Genomic DNA, 18,493 nt, shown 5'->3' on the forward strand with positions numbered 1-18,493 from the left:
GCCCATCTCAATCCTTCTCACCCTTGGTAAAATTCTTGAAAAAATCATATGTAACCAACTTATACCTATTCTTCATCAAACAACATGGATAATGGGTGGGTAGGAGCACAATGATTGCTCTTAAGACCCTGAATAATAATATCTTAACTAATATAGATAAAAGGAATCTTACTGGAGCTCTTCTAATTGACTTAACCTGTGCCTTGGATGTGGTCAACCATCCAATTCTACTTTTCCATCAACAAGATGTTGGAGTCAGCCCTGATGCCACTGCATGGTTCAAAGAAATTTGATTCATCCATTTATTCCAGGTGAAGACAGGTCCTAATAGCAGTTCCCTCATTCAACCTGAGGTTCCACTGGACTCTATTCTAGCACATCTTCTGTTCTGAATCTTTATAAACAAACTTCACTAGAATGTACCACCTACTTCTTTATATAGAGGATATGGAAGATATGGCCATCTATATGTCAGATCCTATACATCATGCAATTTAAACCCATCTTCAAAAGGATCTTTTTCAATTTCAGCACTGGATAAACTCCAATGAAATACTGCTCAGTGCCAAAAAAGTCCATGTTATTTGGCAACCATAAAACATTATCCAAATCCCTCCAGTCTTTTAATAACCTTGACTGTGATATTGATCTCACAAAAACTGTCAACTCCTTGAGATATTTAGGGATCTGGCTAGACCAATCGCTAAATATCTATGACCACACAGAAAATCTGAGAGCTAAGATCAGAGTTCTCTCGCATCTATCAAGGGCTGCTATAGGAAAAGGCAACCTCCTTGCCCAACTAGAGTATGGTCTCCCCTTGTTTGTATCAGCTTCCGTCAAAAAAACACTACCACCCTTCAGACTATCTCTAATAAAATGTGTACATTTATAGCTAACTAACGTCATGGAATGAGCACCACTGTGTTACTATGTCAAAGGCTAAGTGACCTCCAGTACAAATTAGATCATATCTTCTTGGTTTCTTTCTTTAACGTGATGTCAAGCCAGATCTGGTCCTTACCTACAAACCCCTTTTCTCAAACTGCACTGTACTAACCAGTGCTTCTCTCTACTGGCCCCAAAACTATGGCAGTCACTCCCTCCTAATATAGCTGATCACACAGAGAATTCCTTATTCAGGCCATATTTTAAACAGTACTTGCCAAAACAGTCTGAATATGACTATCCATCTAAAGGATATCTAAAGGACGTGTCACATAAAATGATATCTCCTAATGCTTAGTACCTTTACTGCCCATATACCTGATCTACCAGACTCACTCATCCTAACTGTGATTCAACATACCACATGATTACTCTCTGAACCTACTACACATAATCTAATCTGTGCTTTCATTTTACTGGCCTCTATTAGATTTCCTAATCTAGCAACGAGTACCCATATCTCCATCACTTCTACTTCTACTACTTTAAGTTCACTCTGCACTCCCTTTTCTATTCCAGTTATGTAACTGTACATATATTTGCTGTGTATATATTGTTTGTCAGATTGTCTATGCTTTCTCATAAATGTAAACCATTTTTTATCTGTATACTGTACATTGTTTTGTTACATTATCATGTGACCCAGGCAAAACCTGTACTTGTCATTGTTTGATTAGTGTTTGACCCCAGGAAACAAATTTAAATAAATAAATAAATGAATAAATAAAAACATGACAAGCAAACAATCCCACAGACTTCCACTACTCAAAACCAGCCCAATACCCATGAATTGTCAATATTCCAAACTAGAAATAATGAATTTCAGAAAGTTTGACAGTGCAGTTCACTTTGTCGACAGTAGTTAAGTGATTTTGTATAACTAGAGGCTGTAGCATGATGCAGCAAGGAACAGCAAACCATTCTGTCATGTAGAGTAACAAATGTTACTAAGGCATGACAACGAAAACTAACAACTTAAGTGACAGACACATAGAAATAGCACTATATGTACAGACTTACATACACATAGACATAAGCATGGGAGGTGAGGTAACAACTTAAGTGACAGACACATACACATAGTGCTATATGTACATACTTACATACACATAGACATAAGCATGGGAGGTGAGGTAACAACTTAAGTGACAGACACATACACATAGTGCTGTATGTACAGACTTACATACACATAGACCTAAGCATGGGAGGTGAGGTAACAACTTAAGTTGCATACACATACACATAGTGCTGTATGAACAGACTTACATACACATAGACCTAAGCATGGGAGGTGAGGTAACAACTTAAGTGACAGACACATACACATAGTGCTATATGTACAGACTTACATACACATAGACCTAAGCATGGGAGGTGAGGTAACAACTTAAGTGGCATACACATACCCATAGTGCTGTATGAACAGACTTACATACACATAGACCTAAGCATGGGAGGTGAGGTAACAACTTAAGTGACAGACACATACACATAGTGCTATATGTACAGACTTACATACACATAGACCTAAGCATGGGAGGTGAGGTAACAACTTAAGTGGCATACACATACACATAGTGCTGTATGAACAGACTTACATACACATAGACCTAAGCATGGGAGGTGAGGTAATAACTTAAGTGACAGACGCATACACATAGTGCTATATGTACAGACTTACATACACATAGACCTAAGCATGGGAGGTGAGGTAACAACTTAAGTGACATACACATACACATAGTGCTGTATGAACAGACTTACATACACATAGACCTAAGCATGGGAGGTGAGGTAACAACTTAAGTGACAGACACATACACATTGTGCTGTATATACAGACTTACATACACATAGACCTAAGCACGGGAGGTGAGGTAACAACTTAAGTGACAGACACATACACATAGTGCTGTATGTACAGACTTACATACACATAGACCTAAGCATGGGAGGTGAGGTAACAACTTAAGTGACAGACACATACACATAGTGCTATATGTACAGACTTACATACACATAGACCTAAGCATGGGAGGTGAGGTAACAACTTAAGTGACAGACATACACATAGTGCTTTATGTATAGACGTACATACACATAGACCTAAGCATTGAGGTGAGGTAACAGACTGAAAATAGAAATAGTGTGATATTACAGTCTGAATAGGACACGTCTGCAGCTAACTACAAAGTCCTCATTCTATGTCAGAATTACTATAATATATAATTTCAGAAGCCTGATTACAATTTGAGCCCAGAGTGCAAAACTTAGTAAATAGGATGTTTTCTGATGATAAGAGCTGTAGAAGGAAACTGCACATACCATCAACATATTAGCAATAGATTATTTCTGTGATACATTACCAATTAGTTCTATCTATTCAATGAAACAAATATGTCTGATTTGTAAATTAAGTAATTATTAAACAATGCAATCAGTGTGTAAAGAAATTAATATGTGCATCAAAAATCTGAAGAAATGATAATTATAATATAACTCCTGACATCTAAAATATGGCACATTAAATGGTTACTATATGCTATTGGATGAACTATGTATACTGCAGAAAATTAATTCTCAGAATGACATAAAAAATATATAATGCATTGTTCTTCAATGGAGAAAAACATCAGCATAGAATGAAAATTACATTTCACAGATTTTAGTGGACTTTTCTTAGATGAAGTATTTACACAGTTTTTATAATTTGATGAAACTATAGATTTTATTGATTTGTCTATTGCTGCATTTAATTTTGATTTTATAATAGGCATTTATTATTCTGCTATTGGATTTTTCCCAATGACAACACATCTGTTTTTTTTTTTCTAATCACATATTCTATCAATGTCACAGAATTAATGTGTTAGACCTTTGAAATGCATTTCTCTGCTGTGTGTTATTGTCCTTTTATGTACTTAGAAATGTTGCATCTCAAAAAGAAAGTCATAGCCAGTCAATATTTACAAAAGTTTTGCCAGAAAATATCAGCTACTGATCTGATGTCTAACAAAATAAACTTCATTTACTGAATCTACTGCATTTACTTTTTTTTCTTATGTACAAATCCTGTTTCAGTCTGTGGCTATAGTATGTTTATAGAATTTCTGCAATCCTAAAACATCAGTTTATTTAACATTTATCATTCTGACCATTTTGTTCAATACTCAGGTTATATAGGAATGGAATGTTTTATCTCCAGTATCTGTTACAGACAAGATCAAACAATTTAGTATATGTTGTTTGTCAAATTATAGCAAGTATGTAGTTTTTTTTATTTGAAAAAAAAACAGTTTTTCTTAATTCCATTTTAAATTAGTATACTTCACTGAAAACTACATGTGTGAATTATGCTTTTTTGGAAAGCCAAGACATAGAAAACCCTGAAGTGTTGATGCATTGATGATCTTTCCCTAACCCTATGTGCAGTAACCCTGGAACTGATTATTTTAGTCTGGAAATTCAGGGGTCATAGACATTTGCAAAAGGAGAGTGGTTTACTTTAATGTTTTGAATACTCAGAATTTTTGTGATGCCTTTACTAAAACTGCTTGTGAACTGATGATTACCACAGAATAGTGATATTTGTTTTTTATTTTAAAAACCCTCCATATACCAACATCTCAAATATGTATGAAATGGCTTCCTCATATTTCTAGCAGGAGGACCTCTGCTATACCAGGTCACATTTGTCTAATAACTTATTAAACTAAAAGTTGCTTCAGCCCTTCTCACATTCTGTAACTGTTTCATACCAGCTCACATTCATCAAATAACTTACTAAACTAAAAATTGCTTCAACCCTTCTCACATTCTGTAATTGTTTCATTTGTTACAACAAGCTAGAAGTACTTCTGCTGCATAATATAACCATTCAGTATCTTTCCATGTCTTTACATCCCAAATGTCCTCTGACTATGTTATTTCTTTGTCTAAATCAATAATTCCTGTCACACTGAAGGCTTTTAAATGCATTCATAGGAAACAAAGAATTTGCAATGTGATACTTATAACAAATTCATAATGGCACAGAAAAAAGCTGGAGAGTCTTTCAACCACTGATTACTCACCTGTATATTTATTGTATGTGATTCATTTCACATCTTTGAGTAATAAGAGGACATCTCCAGCACAAAATAATTAATACATTTATGTCTGTCTTATTCTGAATATTTCAAAAATAAAGCCAGAATTTGAAGACAAAATTAATTTAACACCTAACACTATTAAAAAAATAACTTACACAATATCCATCTCTGAAGTTATTCTGTAAATTCTTAAATTAAAGAATTGTGCATATATATAAAACATATATAGGTTATATTGCTGTGTTACACAACTGATTTGGACTCTCCACTTAAACATCCCTTTCTTAAAGTGATTTTTGTTGAAACTAAATTGCATATAACAATTGTAATTTATAATCCATGATTTTGTAAGCACGTTTAAAAAATGCTCTTCCTAGCAATATTATATTTCTCTGCCTTTTTATTTCAGAGAATGTTTGCAATATTTGCCTAAAGAAAGAACACTTAGGGCTGTTACAAAAGAGTTATCATGTACATACCTTCTAGACTTCTGGAATATAAATAGTAAACCTGTAAGGTTGAGAACAATATAAAAATATACAAGGCTACAAAATAATGATAACTCCAGAAGTCAGTGCCACATTCGTATCCTTGCTTCCTTATGTGAGTGTAAGACCACTGTGATGAGTTTTATAGAAATACTGCATATATTACACATTGTGATTCCTGTTAATGGTACATGAGTAGAATAATTCTTCTTTAGATCTGACCGTATAGACCATGCTGCTGGATAGCTTTTAACAACTTTCAGATTTCTTGTTAAACTTGCTATTCTCCAAAAAAATGTGAGTCTGGGATTAATATATACTCTGGTTAACTTTACTGTAGCTTCAAGCCTTGATTAGGATAATCTTAGATTTACTTAGCATGAAATATTAAACTGCTTTACAAATGTGATTCACCCACCATTAAAGTGTTGTTACACCATATGCTGCTTTATTTAATTTGCCATGTGAGCATACTATTTTCATCAGAGTACCAAGATGGAGATTTCTACCTAGATGTTAGCTGTACTTCCTCATATAATATCATCATCTTTAACTACCGATGACCAGCTAGCTGCTGCAGAACCATGATGCTCACTCATGTAGCCAGGAATTCAGGTCCTGGAATGAGCATATGGCAATAGAAGGGTCATCCAGCCACAGTTCTACTTTACACATCAGGGAAAGTGGACCAGCATTCCTTTCTTATGTAATTCATCCAAGACATTCAATATTACCAAATGTGATTGATTTTGCCTTGCACCTGAGTCATGGCTTAAAATGTATTATGTTGGATCTTTCTAGTTATTTTTTTTATAAAACAACAAATAAAGAAACACAATGAATACAAATGAATACATGAACAACCTAACAAACAAATTAATAAGTTCAGAACTTGTGTTGGAAGCTGATGACATAACTGGGTACAGTCCAAATAGAAGTGGACAGAGTACAAAGCAAACACTGAGATTGTCAGACGTGGAGCTTATATCACATAGCAACTATCATTTCATACTATGCTTCCATATGGTCTGGATCCTGCTAGGCTTCAATCACAGAGGGTTCTGCTATATCCAAAACACAGATGTACAGTCACACCTACATAAAATCACTTACTACAGTACAATGTGCTAAACATTTGCACTTGATCCAGTGTAAGTTCGATGCAATTAAATTATGCAAAAATGTAAACCAAAGTCTTTTTTGCAGGAGAAGAAAGTTCCTTGCATTGACTGCAATGTTATTATTCCCACTTTGAAGATACTCTAACTCAGAGAAAAAGAAGTAGTTTATAATTTATATAAAAAGATATACTTTTTTCTGAGACACTGCAGTCTCTTAGTCAATACATCCCTGATATAATTTAACCTCTCCCTCAAAGTCCACACATAATGCTACAACATGTGGCACTCAAAGAAATCATTAAAATCTTAAGACAGTATGATACAAGTATTTATGCCACGGGCTGATAAAGGAATCTCCTTGCAGATAATGTCTCTCTGCCCCTAAATGACAGCTTCACAAACAGTCTGCTGAGTGGACCATAGACTGACTATGCAAAAGGTACTACCCTTCTCAAAGCTGGAGTTCCCACCTATTCAGTAAATCCACCCTTGGTAAGCAAGTGTGAAACTATTGGGCTGATCAGTTATGAGATCTCTATAAAGGATCAGATGGTGATCAGTTATGAGACCTCTATGAGGGATCAGATGATGATCGGTTATGAGATCTCTATGAAGGATCAGATGATGATTGGTTATGATACCTCTATGAAGGCTCAGATGATGCAACTGTTCTCCATGCAGCCAGGTAAGAAGCACAGCTTGTACAATAAAACTGTTGTAATCATTGATGATGTTGATTTTTTAAATCTAACTAAAAATTACTAGATGTTAGTTTAATCTAAAAGAAGAGAAAGACTATCCAACTAAATATAACACCCTTTATGAAATGAGACAGGAGCAATGACATTCATTAACAAATATGTTGGAAACACAAATGTTGTGAGATGGACTAACATTTGATTTATGTGACGATGTCATGAATTCCATTAGACACTCTTTTAAGATCTACATTCAAGAAAACTACCATATATTCATATAGAAAGTATTAAGTGCCTCAAATAGTATTAATATAATCAAAAATGCTGTTAACTGAACACATATTCCAAGTAATTATTATAGACCTGAATTATTTCTAATGTATGTATGTATGTATGTATGTATGTATTTATTTATTTTTATTTATTTTATTTATTTATTTTATTTATTTGATCTTTGTTTACTGGGAAAGTCCAGGTGGGTATGAGACCCTTTTCAGTAGAGTCCTGTTGGAGAAAAGCTCCATTGACAAACTATTTACAACATAAACTAATAACAATGACTGTAACAATAGTAATCAGACATACAGTGTAAATGTTATTGTTCTTCTATTATATGTTTTCCTTTGAATACTTGCAGAGTTGACACCTGCAAATAATCTTAACATTTTCATTTGTAATTGTTACCTACTTGTTCCTGTTTGCTGCACATGGCTATAAATAGCAGATATTAAAGTCAATATATATATATTTTTTGTTATGTAAACAATACCACAATGTGACCCGGTATGAAGAACAATGTGTTGAGATGTGTTGAAATGTTCTTGGAACTCTAAAAAGATGTTTAAGACAAAATAGTTGCTTCTGTTTTACCAATTGATTATGTCAGATCATTATTAATTGAACTGAAGGCTTCTCCTGTTTTATGAGATCTAGCCTGATATAGTGCAGAAAGAGAATGTGGACCACATTAAATTTGTAATATAAATATTTTGTGTAAATTCAAATGTTCTTTGTGCCACACTTCAAACAGAACAGTGAAAATAGCAAGGAATCCAAATTATTAAAAAAGAAACAATGTTACAGTACAAATACTGTAGGCATTTATATCTGACATTCAAGACTCAAAGTAGAATTAAAATTAAATGAAAAATGAGACAAAGTAATGTCCCAGTAATTCACATTATTTATTAGCATTCTGCAAAAACTACTCAGCACAACAAATGTTGCATATAAGTGTGGAGCTGTGACACACCTTTAATAAAGTGTATCGTTTTTAATTATATACAGATATGCATTGGTGTAACCTGCTATACATCTCAAAAATACTCAAGGCCTCAAAATTTTTCTGCCATTATGCTGGACTATGCACACTAACCTGTACTATTTACTTATCTCAACTTTATTTCTTCATCCTTGGTTGTCCAGAAAAGCCGGACTAGGCTAGTGATTCCTTTTCTGAGGACACCAAAGCAGTATTTATACTACTGGGGGAAATTTGACCAGGTCACTGGGGCATTTCCTCTACTCATTGAAGTTGCTAGATGACACTGAATGGCTCATACAGCAGCAAGGAAGAGCCAAAAAGAAGTAGCAGTGTGGAGGGGGAGAGAAAAGTTATGGAGAGTTTGGAAGTGGAAAGTGAGAAGTTCAATTAAAATGTGGCCAATATGGAGCTTCAGAATATAAACAAAGATTCCTGTGTGGCGGATGTAGCAAATGAGCAGCATTTAGCTGTCTCCATAGAGGAGGAAGTAAGTGAATCTATGTAAGTGGTGCAGACAGCAAAACTGGCACAAAATGTATTGCAGATAAGGTTCTGTTAAAAATACTCAACCAAGATGATCCAGGTCATGGGGTGAGATGACAGATAACTCTTTTGAAGGTGCTGAGGATGGTAATGTGGAAAAGGAAGCAGGTGATGTGGCAGTAGAGAATGCAGTAGTTAAAACTTTTGCAGCAGTGACAGAAAGCAACAACAAACTGAGAATGTGTCTGTTTTATTTTGTTGGCAACAGATAATGTAGTAACTAAAACATCTGTAATGAATTGTAAGTAAAACTGTTTTTAAAAAGAGACAAGACCAGCTATGAGAATAACAACAGTAATGACACTGCAATTGAAGAATATTTTGTATGGGACAATGTGATAGCTCTTCTGGGTTTAAAAGCTCAACAGAATTGGAATTTTAAACATAGACTATTTTTTGTGACTTAATATCTGAAACTGGTGTACTGACTATGACATTAATCTGTGGAACAATTATTTGTTTTCTTTTATGTTAAAAAACTGTTCCTTTGCAGTTTAGAGCTGATGAACTGGAAAAAGACAATGTTAAAAAATGCATGTGGCATCTGTGTGAACCTTTTGGTAATATTGTGAAAGTCAGAAATGAGAGAAATGTATGGAACTGAGGGTGGAGGTTGGAAACTGTTTTGAAATGTAAAAAGAAAAAAAAAACACAGTGAAACACTTATCAAGTGTTATTTTTGTGGCATGTTATAGGGAGTATTAAGCTATGCTGGTCAGCCTAAATTGTGTTTCTTTTTTGAGGACTTTTCTCATTTAATTAGCAATTATGACAAGGTACATTGTAACCAGTGTGGGGAGAAAAGACACAAAGTAAAGTGTGTACCTGATTACAGGTTGCACAAAAAGGGACACTTTTTAGATCATTCATCAAGAGCAAGCAGTAAATAAAGAAAAGAAGGTAAAAAGAAAAAAATACTCAAGTAAGGACAATAAGAGACTGTGGAAGAGAGTGAATGAGGTGATGAAGAAAGTGTAGAAGAAAAGGAAAACATATGGAGGGGAAACATTAGGAAAGAAAGAGTGCATACAGTAAGACAGGTCAGGAGAAGGGATTGATACTAATAACATTTTTGAAGTTCCAACCAGTACAAAATCTGATTCTGAGTATCAAGGATTATTTGTACATAAACCCATGGAAATATTCAGTTGAGAAAAGAGTAAAAATAAGAAAACAAAAATGTAATAATATTTCCACTAAATTTAAAAAGAAGGAAACTCAACAACTTTATAGAGTATTTTCTGTAAATGTGAACAGTGCTATTGACATTGAAATAAGGATACAGATATCAGAAATAATGTGATGTGGATGTTATTCTGTTAAAGGATTTAAGATTTCTGACAAGTAAAGAACGACTTCAAACCGAAAAATTGTGGGGTGGAAATATAATATGGAACTTAAGAAGTGAATGTTGTGGTGTGGCTGCATTATATTAAAATACAGTGAAAATACTAGATATAATGTTGGTGAGGAGAAGAAAGTTAACTGCTGTGGATGTGCGGCAGAGGGAACATGCTTATAAAATTATCACATTATATGCATACACATGCCTAGCATAGAAATAGAGAATCTATGTCATCAAATAGATTATCTGGTAGTTAACATAAACATTATAATTGCAGGTAATTGTAATTTAAGGTAAAAATGTGAAAAGAAAGGGAAAGATTAAAAATATACAAGAAGTGATAAACATGGTAAATTAGCGGCATGGAACAAAAGTCAATGGACTTATAGAATAGGAGGGAGTCTCTTGGATCTGAAATTGAATAAATTGTATTTTTAGTATGCTTGAATGTAGCAGATAGTGATACAGTTGTGTCAGTTTTTAGACTATTTAGCAATATAGATGGAGGTGGTAGAAGAGAGTACATTAAAACAGGAAAGGAAATAAAAACAATAAACTTGAAATTATGGAATGAAACTGGAGTGTGAAAAGTATTTCAGTTACAGAAAGATCATATAACCATGAAGGATTCCTATAATAATTTTCATGCATAGATAATCTTATATAAAACTAATGAATTCTGAGAATGTTTTTTCTAAGGTCACTTTAAATAATGTGTATTCCTTTATTAAAATTGAAACTATAATTGATTAATTAATTAATTGTTTCTAATCAAATGGTATAAAATGCATTGCCATGGTGGACTAAAATGTGATCCTTGAAGGTGAACTGCCGAGGTACCAGATCGTTGGAGTAATAAAGGAATTACTGGTGAAGTACTGGCTGTTTGGTGTGTATTCATATTCTGCTTTTGAGTTCTTGTGTTTTTGGTTTATTGATCGTCCAAGCCGTACTTTCACTAGTCTTTGAAATTATACAATTCACTGATGTCTGTTCGTAATGAAGGCTCTGAACAGAGCCATTCCTCTGATGCTATGCTTTTTTTGGACTTAATTAACGAACGTGAAAAAAAGTATACAAACATGGATCCCTGGAATCTGAGGGTTAATAATGATGCTGATGAGCGTTTTGCTCAATTGGACAAGTTAATGGCAAAAGAAATTGCTTTGTACTTCGACACTCGGTTACTGGAGAAGTACATTAGTTTAAATATTACCCCCCGAGGTCTACGCATAGACAAATTGCCAGCTGCACCTTTTCTCAAAGAAGAATCTGATTTACTTGATGAGTGGAAGCAAGTTTCCCTTTCTTGCACTTTGGGCTGGTTGCGTATTTTGGTTAAACGTAACCACAGATCCTATGAAAAAGTAAAAAATGAGATCCTACTTTTGCAAGATGAACTAGTAGTTGAATCTAACTATAGAACTCAAATTGTGAATGTTAATGAGAAGATTCATAAATTGGAGACTGAAATAGTTTTAAGAAAGCGCAATAAACTGGTCCGTGATCTCAGGGACTATGAAATCGGTATCCTATTCACATGGCAACGTGAACCAGGACGTAGTAGGTCAAGGGGCAGGAGCCAGAACAGCTATTCTAAATGGAGAGGTTTGTCTACATCTTCGGCTTCTTCCACGGAACGTAATACAGTCAAAAATGTGTCCTTTGCCAGAACTGTGGTTAATGATCGAGCTCCTGACAGGGAAACATCTAATGGAACTTCAAATTTAAATTCTATGGGCACTGATTTTCAAAATGGCAATTCAACCAAGGGGAGAAATGGAAGAAACAGAAGAAAGGGACGCAATCGTTTTAAATGAAGGTTTGCCCAGTAATGTGACTTTATTTAACTCTGTGAATCACGATGCACACATATATAATTGCATTAATTTATCTTGTTTAAATTTAAATAATGAGATGCTCAAAGTGTTATATAAGGGGAGCCAATTTGTCCCCACTGTTTTTCCATCTTTAGCTGACATTTATTTTGAAATTAAAACGTTCTTTAGGAAATTACTGCTTAAAGTTTACTTTGATAGAATTTCAGAGCAAGAGGTGTCACACAATCATTTGAATGAAGGTTCTCAGGAACAGTGCAGTGATTCTGAACCTGACGATAGTTTGATGAATTTGTCCATTTATAACTATGAATGTGAAGATTTGGATATTAACGTTGATACATCCAATGATGTACAAACTAATTCAAATATGAGTTTCGTAACTGGATATGGTAAATTAGCGATGCCCCACTTTAAGAAAACTGAAAATAGGTTTACACCATATATATCTGTGCCTGCCATTTCTATTTTCCAAAAAGTTCTCCTTAGGGAAGTAGAAATGTCTTATAAGGAATTTGCTAAAGAAAAAAAGCAATTTAACTTAAATAAAGGAGAATGGTTGGCTTTAAAACATTTAAAGAAACTGAAAAATGATTATATTTTCAAATGTGCTGACAAAGGTGGAAATTGGGTTGTTATGGATAAAAATGATTATTGTAAGATGGTCCATAAATTGTTTTAAATCATGATGAATATCGGAGGCTGGAAAATGACCCCATCAAACTTTACAATGAAAAATTATTATTTCTTTTGAAAAAAGGTGAACGTTTAGGGTTTTTCATAAAGGCTGATGTTAACAAAATGTATATAAAGAGCCCCACTACACCCATTTTACATGCCTTACCTAAAATCCATAAAAACTTAGTAGAACCACCGGGTAGACCTATAGTATCAGGGGTAGGTTCTTTTTTGGAAAATGTGAATATTTTTTTTGATTTTCAGTTTAAGGCATATTTAAACAAAGTAACTGCTCATATTCCTAACACACAAGATCTCATTAATGAGGTTGTGAAAATTCCTTGGAATCATGACTATTACTGGGTTACTATTGATGTAAAGTCCTTATATACTAACATTGAAACTAAATGGGGACTTGAATCTATATCGAGCATGTTAGGTGAGGGACCTAGAACTAGCTTTTTGATTGGTTTATTGGAATTTTGTTTGACACACAGTTATTTTCTGTTCAATAAAGAATACTTTTTACAAGTGAAGGGCACTGCAATGGGTGCAGCTTATGCACCATCTTATGCTGTTATTTATATGGATTCATTTGAAAAAAAGTTTATTTATTCAACTGATTTTGTTAAAAATAATGTGGTTTTGTATAAACGCTTTATTGATGATTTGATTTTTATTTGTAAAGGGGATTTGTTTGAATTTTTTGAGACATTGAATAATAATGAACAAAATCTCAATTTTTCATATGAGGTCAATAGAAATGAAATTAATTTTCTTGATGTGACTTTATTTGAAAGAGAAAATAGGATTGAATTCAGACCCTTTAGAAAGCATATGTCAGTGAATATGTTTTTGCATGCAACTAGCATGCATCCACCACATTTATTAAGAGCATTACCATATGGGGAGTTTAAAAGAATCCATAACCATACTAGCATAGACTTGGAAGTGGAAACTGAACTTAATAAAGTTTATTTAAAATTATTGGACAGAGGATACAATCAGAATCATTTGTTAAAATGTTGGGATAGCATCATTGGAAAAAATTCCATGCAACCTAGTTTAGGGGGTAACATTAACAAGCCTATGAAAATGGATGAAACCAGTGATGACATTGAGAAAATACTTTTTGTAATAAAATTTACTACTTTTTCTAGTAAACTTGCATCATTAGTTAGAAAATGTTGGTATCTAATAAGTGAGGATGATTCTATAGGCAAACTATTTCCACATTTTGTTACTTTCTCTTATAAGAGAGGAAAAATCTAAAAGAAATACTAAACAACAATTTAATAGATTTAGAGAGACCTATTTCTGTTAAGGTGGGCACTTTTGTTTGTGGTTCTTGTAGTGTATGTGATAAAGTCATTAATGTGAAATCTATAAATAAGGTAAATCATAGTCCTAGACATTATTTCAACTGTAAATCTATCAGTGTTGTATATATATATAGGGGTGTTCTTGTATTAACACCTGGTATATAGGACCAACTAAAAGGATGGTGAGAATAAGAATACTGGAACACTTGAAAGATATTAGGAATTCTAATGAATCCAGTCCAGTTGCGAAACATTTTATTGACAAACATGGTGGTTGCCCTGACACTTTAAGATTTAGTGTTTTGGGGAAACCTTTTTTTCAAAGGGGAGATAATATAGTAAGTAAATTATTAGAGTTAGAAACTAGAATGATATTAAAATTTAATACCTTAAAACCAAATGGTTTAAATCAGGAATTGGGTATTTAAAATTATTTTCAGCATTATTAATATGATATTGTGTATTCATATTATTTATTGACATATATATAGATATATACATACATAATCTAAATTAATTTATATAAATGTTTACATATATTTAATATTTATTTGTGTGTTAAAGTATATTTTTTTCATGTTAATTTGTTCATTATTGATTAATTTTCATACATAGATAATCTTATATAAAACTAATGAATTCTGAGAATGTTTTTTCTAAGGTCACTTTAAATAATGTGTATTCCTTTATTAAAATTGAAACTATAATTGATTAATTAATTAATTGTTTCTAATCAAATGGTATAAAATGCATTGCCATGGTGGACTAAAATGTGATCCTTGAAGGTGAACTGCCGAGGTACCAGATCGTTGGAGTAATAAAGGAATTACTGGTGAAGTACTGGCTGTTTGGTGTGTATTCATATTCTGCTTTTGAGTTCTTGTGTTTTTGGTTCCTATAATAACTGGTCTGAATTGTGGAGTGAATTTAGAAAGCGGTATAAAAAGTGTTTTTTGAATGGAGGATGATGTAAGAAAGGAAGACAAAGTGAAGCCTGTTTAAATGTATAGAAATGTATAAATGAATCTGAGAAATTACTATTTAGGCAGGGACATTATTTCAAAGGGAGAAGGGAGGTGGTATCTGCATATTTGGGTAAGATAGTAAAGGAGGATACAAGTAGAATGAATAAAATGAAAATGCAAAAGGAGAGGTAAAAAGAACACATGCAAATTATATGTATTGTAGTACAGCATGTGGGAAAGTAGAAAATATGTATAAGACTGAAAAGAAGGAAAATAAGAGACAATGGAAAATAAAAAATTAAGAATGAGTTTTGGAAGAATTTGAAAAAGAAATAAGAAATGATTATTAGTGAATTGGATGAAGTACGTAGGAGAAGTAAATGCTGTTTTAGTATCAGTCCCAGATGTTACAGGGCATGGAATGTACAAGATGTGAATAGATTGGCAAAGAGAGTATTTTGTAAATGTACTGAATGAATGGTCAAAGAAAGTTTGTTTATAAAGCGTTATGTAACGGGATATGAAAATGTATATGGAAAAAAGATGTGAAGAATGAAATAAGAAAAGTGGAGACCCTTCACAGTACATAAAGAGATTATACAATTACTATAAGAGTAATACAGAGGGGAATCAAAGGAACAATGAGGGGTGTTATGGAATAATTTGAAAGTATATGGGGTATCAAAGGGAAGGGAAGTCAAGAGTTGTCACTGGCTGAGAGAGAGAAACTGTGGATGATACTGAAACTAAAAGGGAGGGTTTTAAACGTATGGTAGGTAATACTAGCAAGGCATTCAATAAAGTAGGACACAATGCCTTGTAGGGTGTTACGGAGAGTGATGGAAGAGGTAATAGAATTAGGAGAGTCTGCATGTTAGCACATCAGAATAATAGAGTGCGGATGTTAGTGACTCGGTGGCTGAATAAAGAAATATGCATGAAGTGTGGTATAAAACAAGGCTGTCCCATAAGTAGAATATTGTGTGGTAATGAATGCGACAATGAGTTAAATAGCTTATAAAATGAAAGATGCTAGATATGCGATGCAAAAGGAGGTGGTGATTCCAGTAGTTTTGTCATACACAGATGATATAGTTGTAGTTGCTAAGAACAAATTATAGTTGCGGTAAGTGTTGGTTTGAAATGTCTTTGGTAGGGATAAACTTTGGTAAAATGAAGTAGTTATGATGCAATGGGAGGGTTTAATAAAAGAAATGAAAGAAATATGTCTTCTGTGGAGGACTTCTAGATTAGCATTCAGGAAAAAGGTTTATCTGGTGAATTCTGTACTAATGGGACAATAGCATAAATGTCAATTGTTTATATGATCCAAAATATGAAAAGATAATTATGTAATTGGTATTTTCTTTCATACTGCGTTCAAGATTAAATCCAGTTGTATATCAGTGAAGATGAAGTGGGGTAGGAGTTACCACATCCAGTTCTTTATTCTACTTCCTTAAACTTGTATAGAGTATTAAAGTTGGTAAAAGAAGAGAAGGTGAAATTAATAGTGAGAATGTTTAATTTAAGTACATGAAGGTTGGGAAGATGGTGAGAATAAGAAGAAGAGAAAAGCAGAATGCTAATGACACAAAAGACAATCATAAGGCCTTCTTTAGCTATGTTAGAAACCTGGGTGGAAACTCCCAGATATGCTCAGAATTAGTTCAAAATGATAAAAAAAATCACTGAACCCACAGACATTGCCAACATACTGGCAGACAGGTTCAGTGCAAATTTCTCCCCTCCCTCCCCCCCAAAAGGAGAAATATCTATCCCACCAGAGTCTAGCCTCCCAAACATCTCAGATGCCCAGGTGAGAGCTGCTCTCTCTAAAGCAAAAAACACAGCATCAGTGGGACCGGACGGTGTCCCCGGCTGTGTGCTACATGAACTCAATGAGGAACTAAACCCACACATAAGGCTGCTGTTTAATCTTAGCCTTACTACAGGATATGTACCCAAAGAATGGCGTACGGCAACTGTGGTCCCACTCCACAAAGGCGGTGCTTCTACGGAACCTGGAAATTACCGCCCCATAAGCTTGATGAGCCTTGTCTGCAAAGCTATGGAGAGGATCATAATGGAACTCATAAATAAAGACATTGGGGACCTACAGACACTGGATCCTACCCAATTTGGCTTTGTCAAGGGCAGATCCTGCCTCTTGAACTTGGTCGACTTTTTCCAACAGTCACTAAGGCCATTGATGAGGGTAACGCAGTTCACACAGCCTACCTTGACCTAGCAAAAGCGTCGACACAATACCCCACTCGGGCATCATAAAAAGCTCACCAGCTTAGATGTAAACCCATATGTCACAAGATGGGTTGCAAACTGGCTCAAGGACAGAACACACAGGGTTAGAGTTGCTGGTGCCATGTCAGACTCTAAGCCAGTCACGAGCGGTGTCCCACAGGGCTCAGTCCTGGGCCCCTCTTGTTCGGCATTTATTTTTCTGAAGTGCAGGCAAACATAGGGGATTGTGGCTGACAAAATTTGCAGATGACTGCAAACTGGGCACCATAATTGACACTCCATCAGACACAGACATCCTCCAGAGAGGTCTCATAGAAATGGATAACTGGTGCCAGAGCCATGGCCTTAAGCTAAATGCCAAAAATGTATAGTCATACCCTTTGGGAAAAACAAGGTAACCCCTAATTACCACATAGGTGGTAATCCATTAAACACGGAAGAAGTTATCGGGGACCTGGGGACCCAAGTTGACAGTAACCTCTCTTTTGACACTCACATTGCCAAAGTGGTTAGGAAGACCTTCTACATTACCCACCTGATCATGAAGGGATTCACATCCAGATCAGGAGAGGTCATTGTACCCCTGTACTCTTCACTTATCAGACCAATGATTGAGTACAACGCCCCATTCGGAATGTACCTTACCCAACACCTGCAGCAGTTGGAAAGACCCCAAAAGTTCCTCATCAAAAGGATAAAGGGGCTCAAACATATGTCATACGATGCCTGACTGAAGAAACTCCAGCTCTATTCAGTCGCATACCATCTGCTCAGAGGTGATCTGTGCCTGACATACAAGGCCATGTCCAACCCGGAATTAATGGACATGCCCCACCTCAAAAAATCCAAATCCACCAGAGCCACGAGAGCAAGAGACTTAAACCTCAACACGGATATAAATAGGACGTGCTGGAGGGACAGATTCAT

The sequence above is a fragment of the Protopterus annectens genome, chromosome 1.part1, assembly GCF_019279795.1.
Source record: "Protopterus annectens isolate FY-2018-M chromosome 1.part1, PAN1.0, whole genome shotgun sequence".
In the NCBI taxonomy this organism is placed as follows: Eukaryota; Metazoa; Chordata; order Ceratodontiformes; family Protopteridae; genus Protopterus; species Protopterus annectens.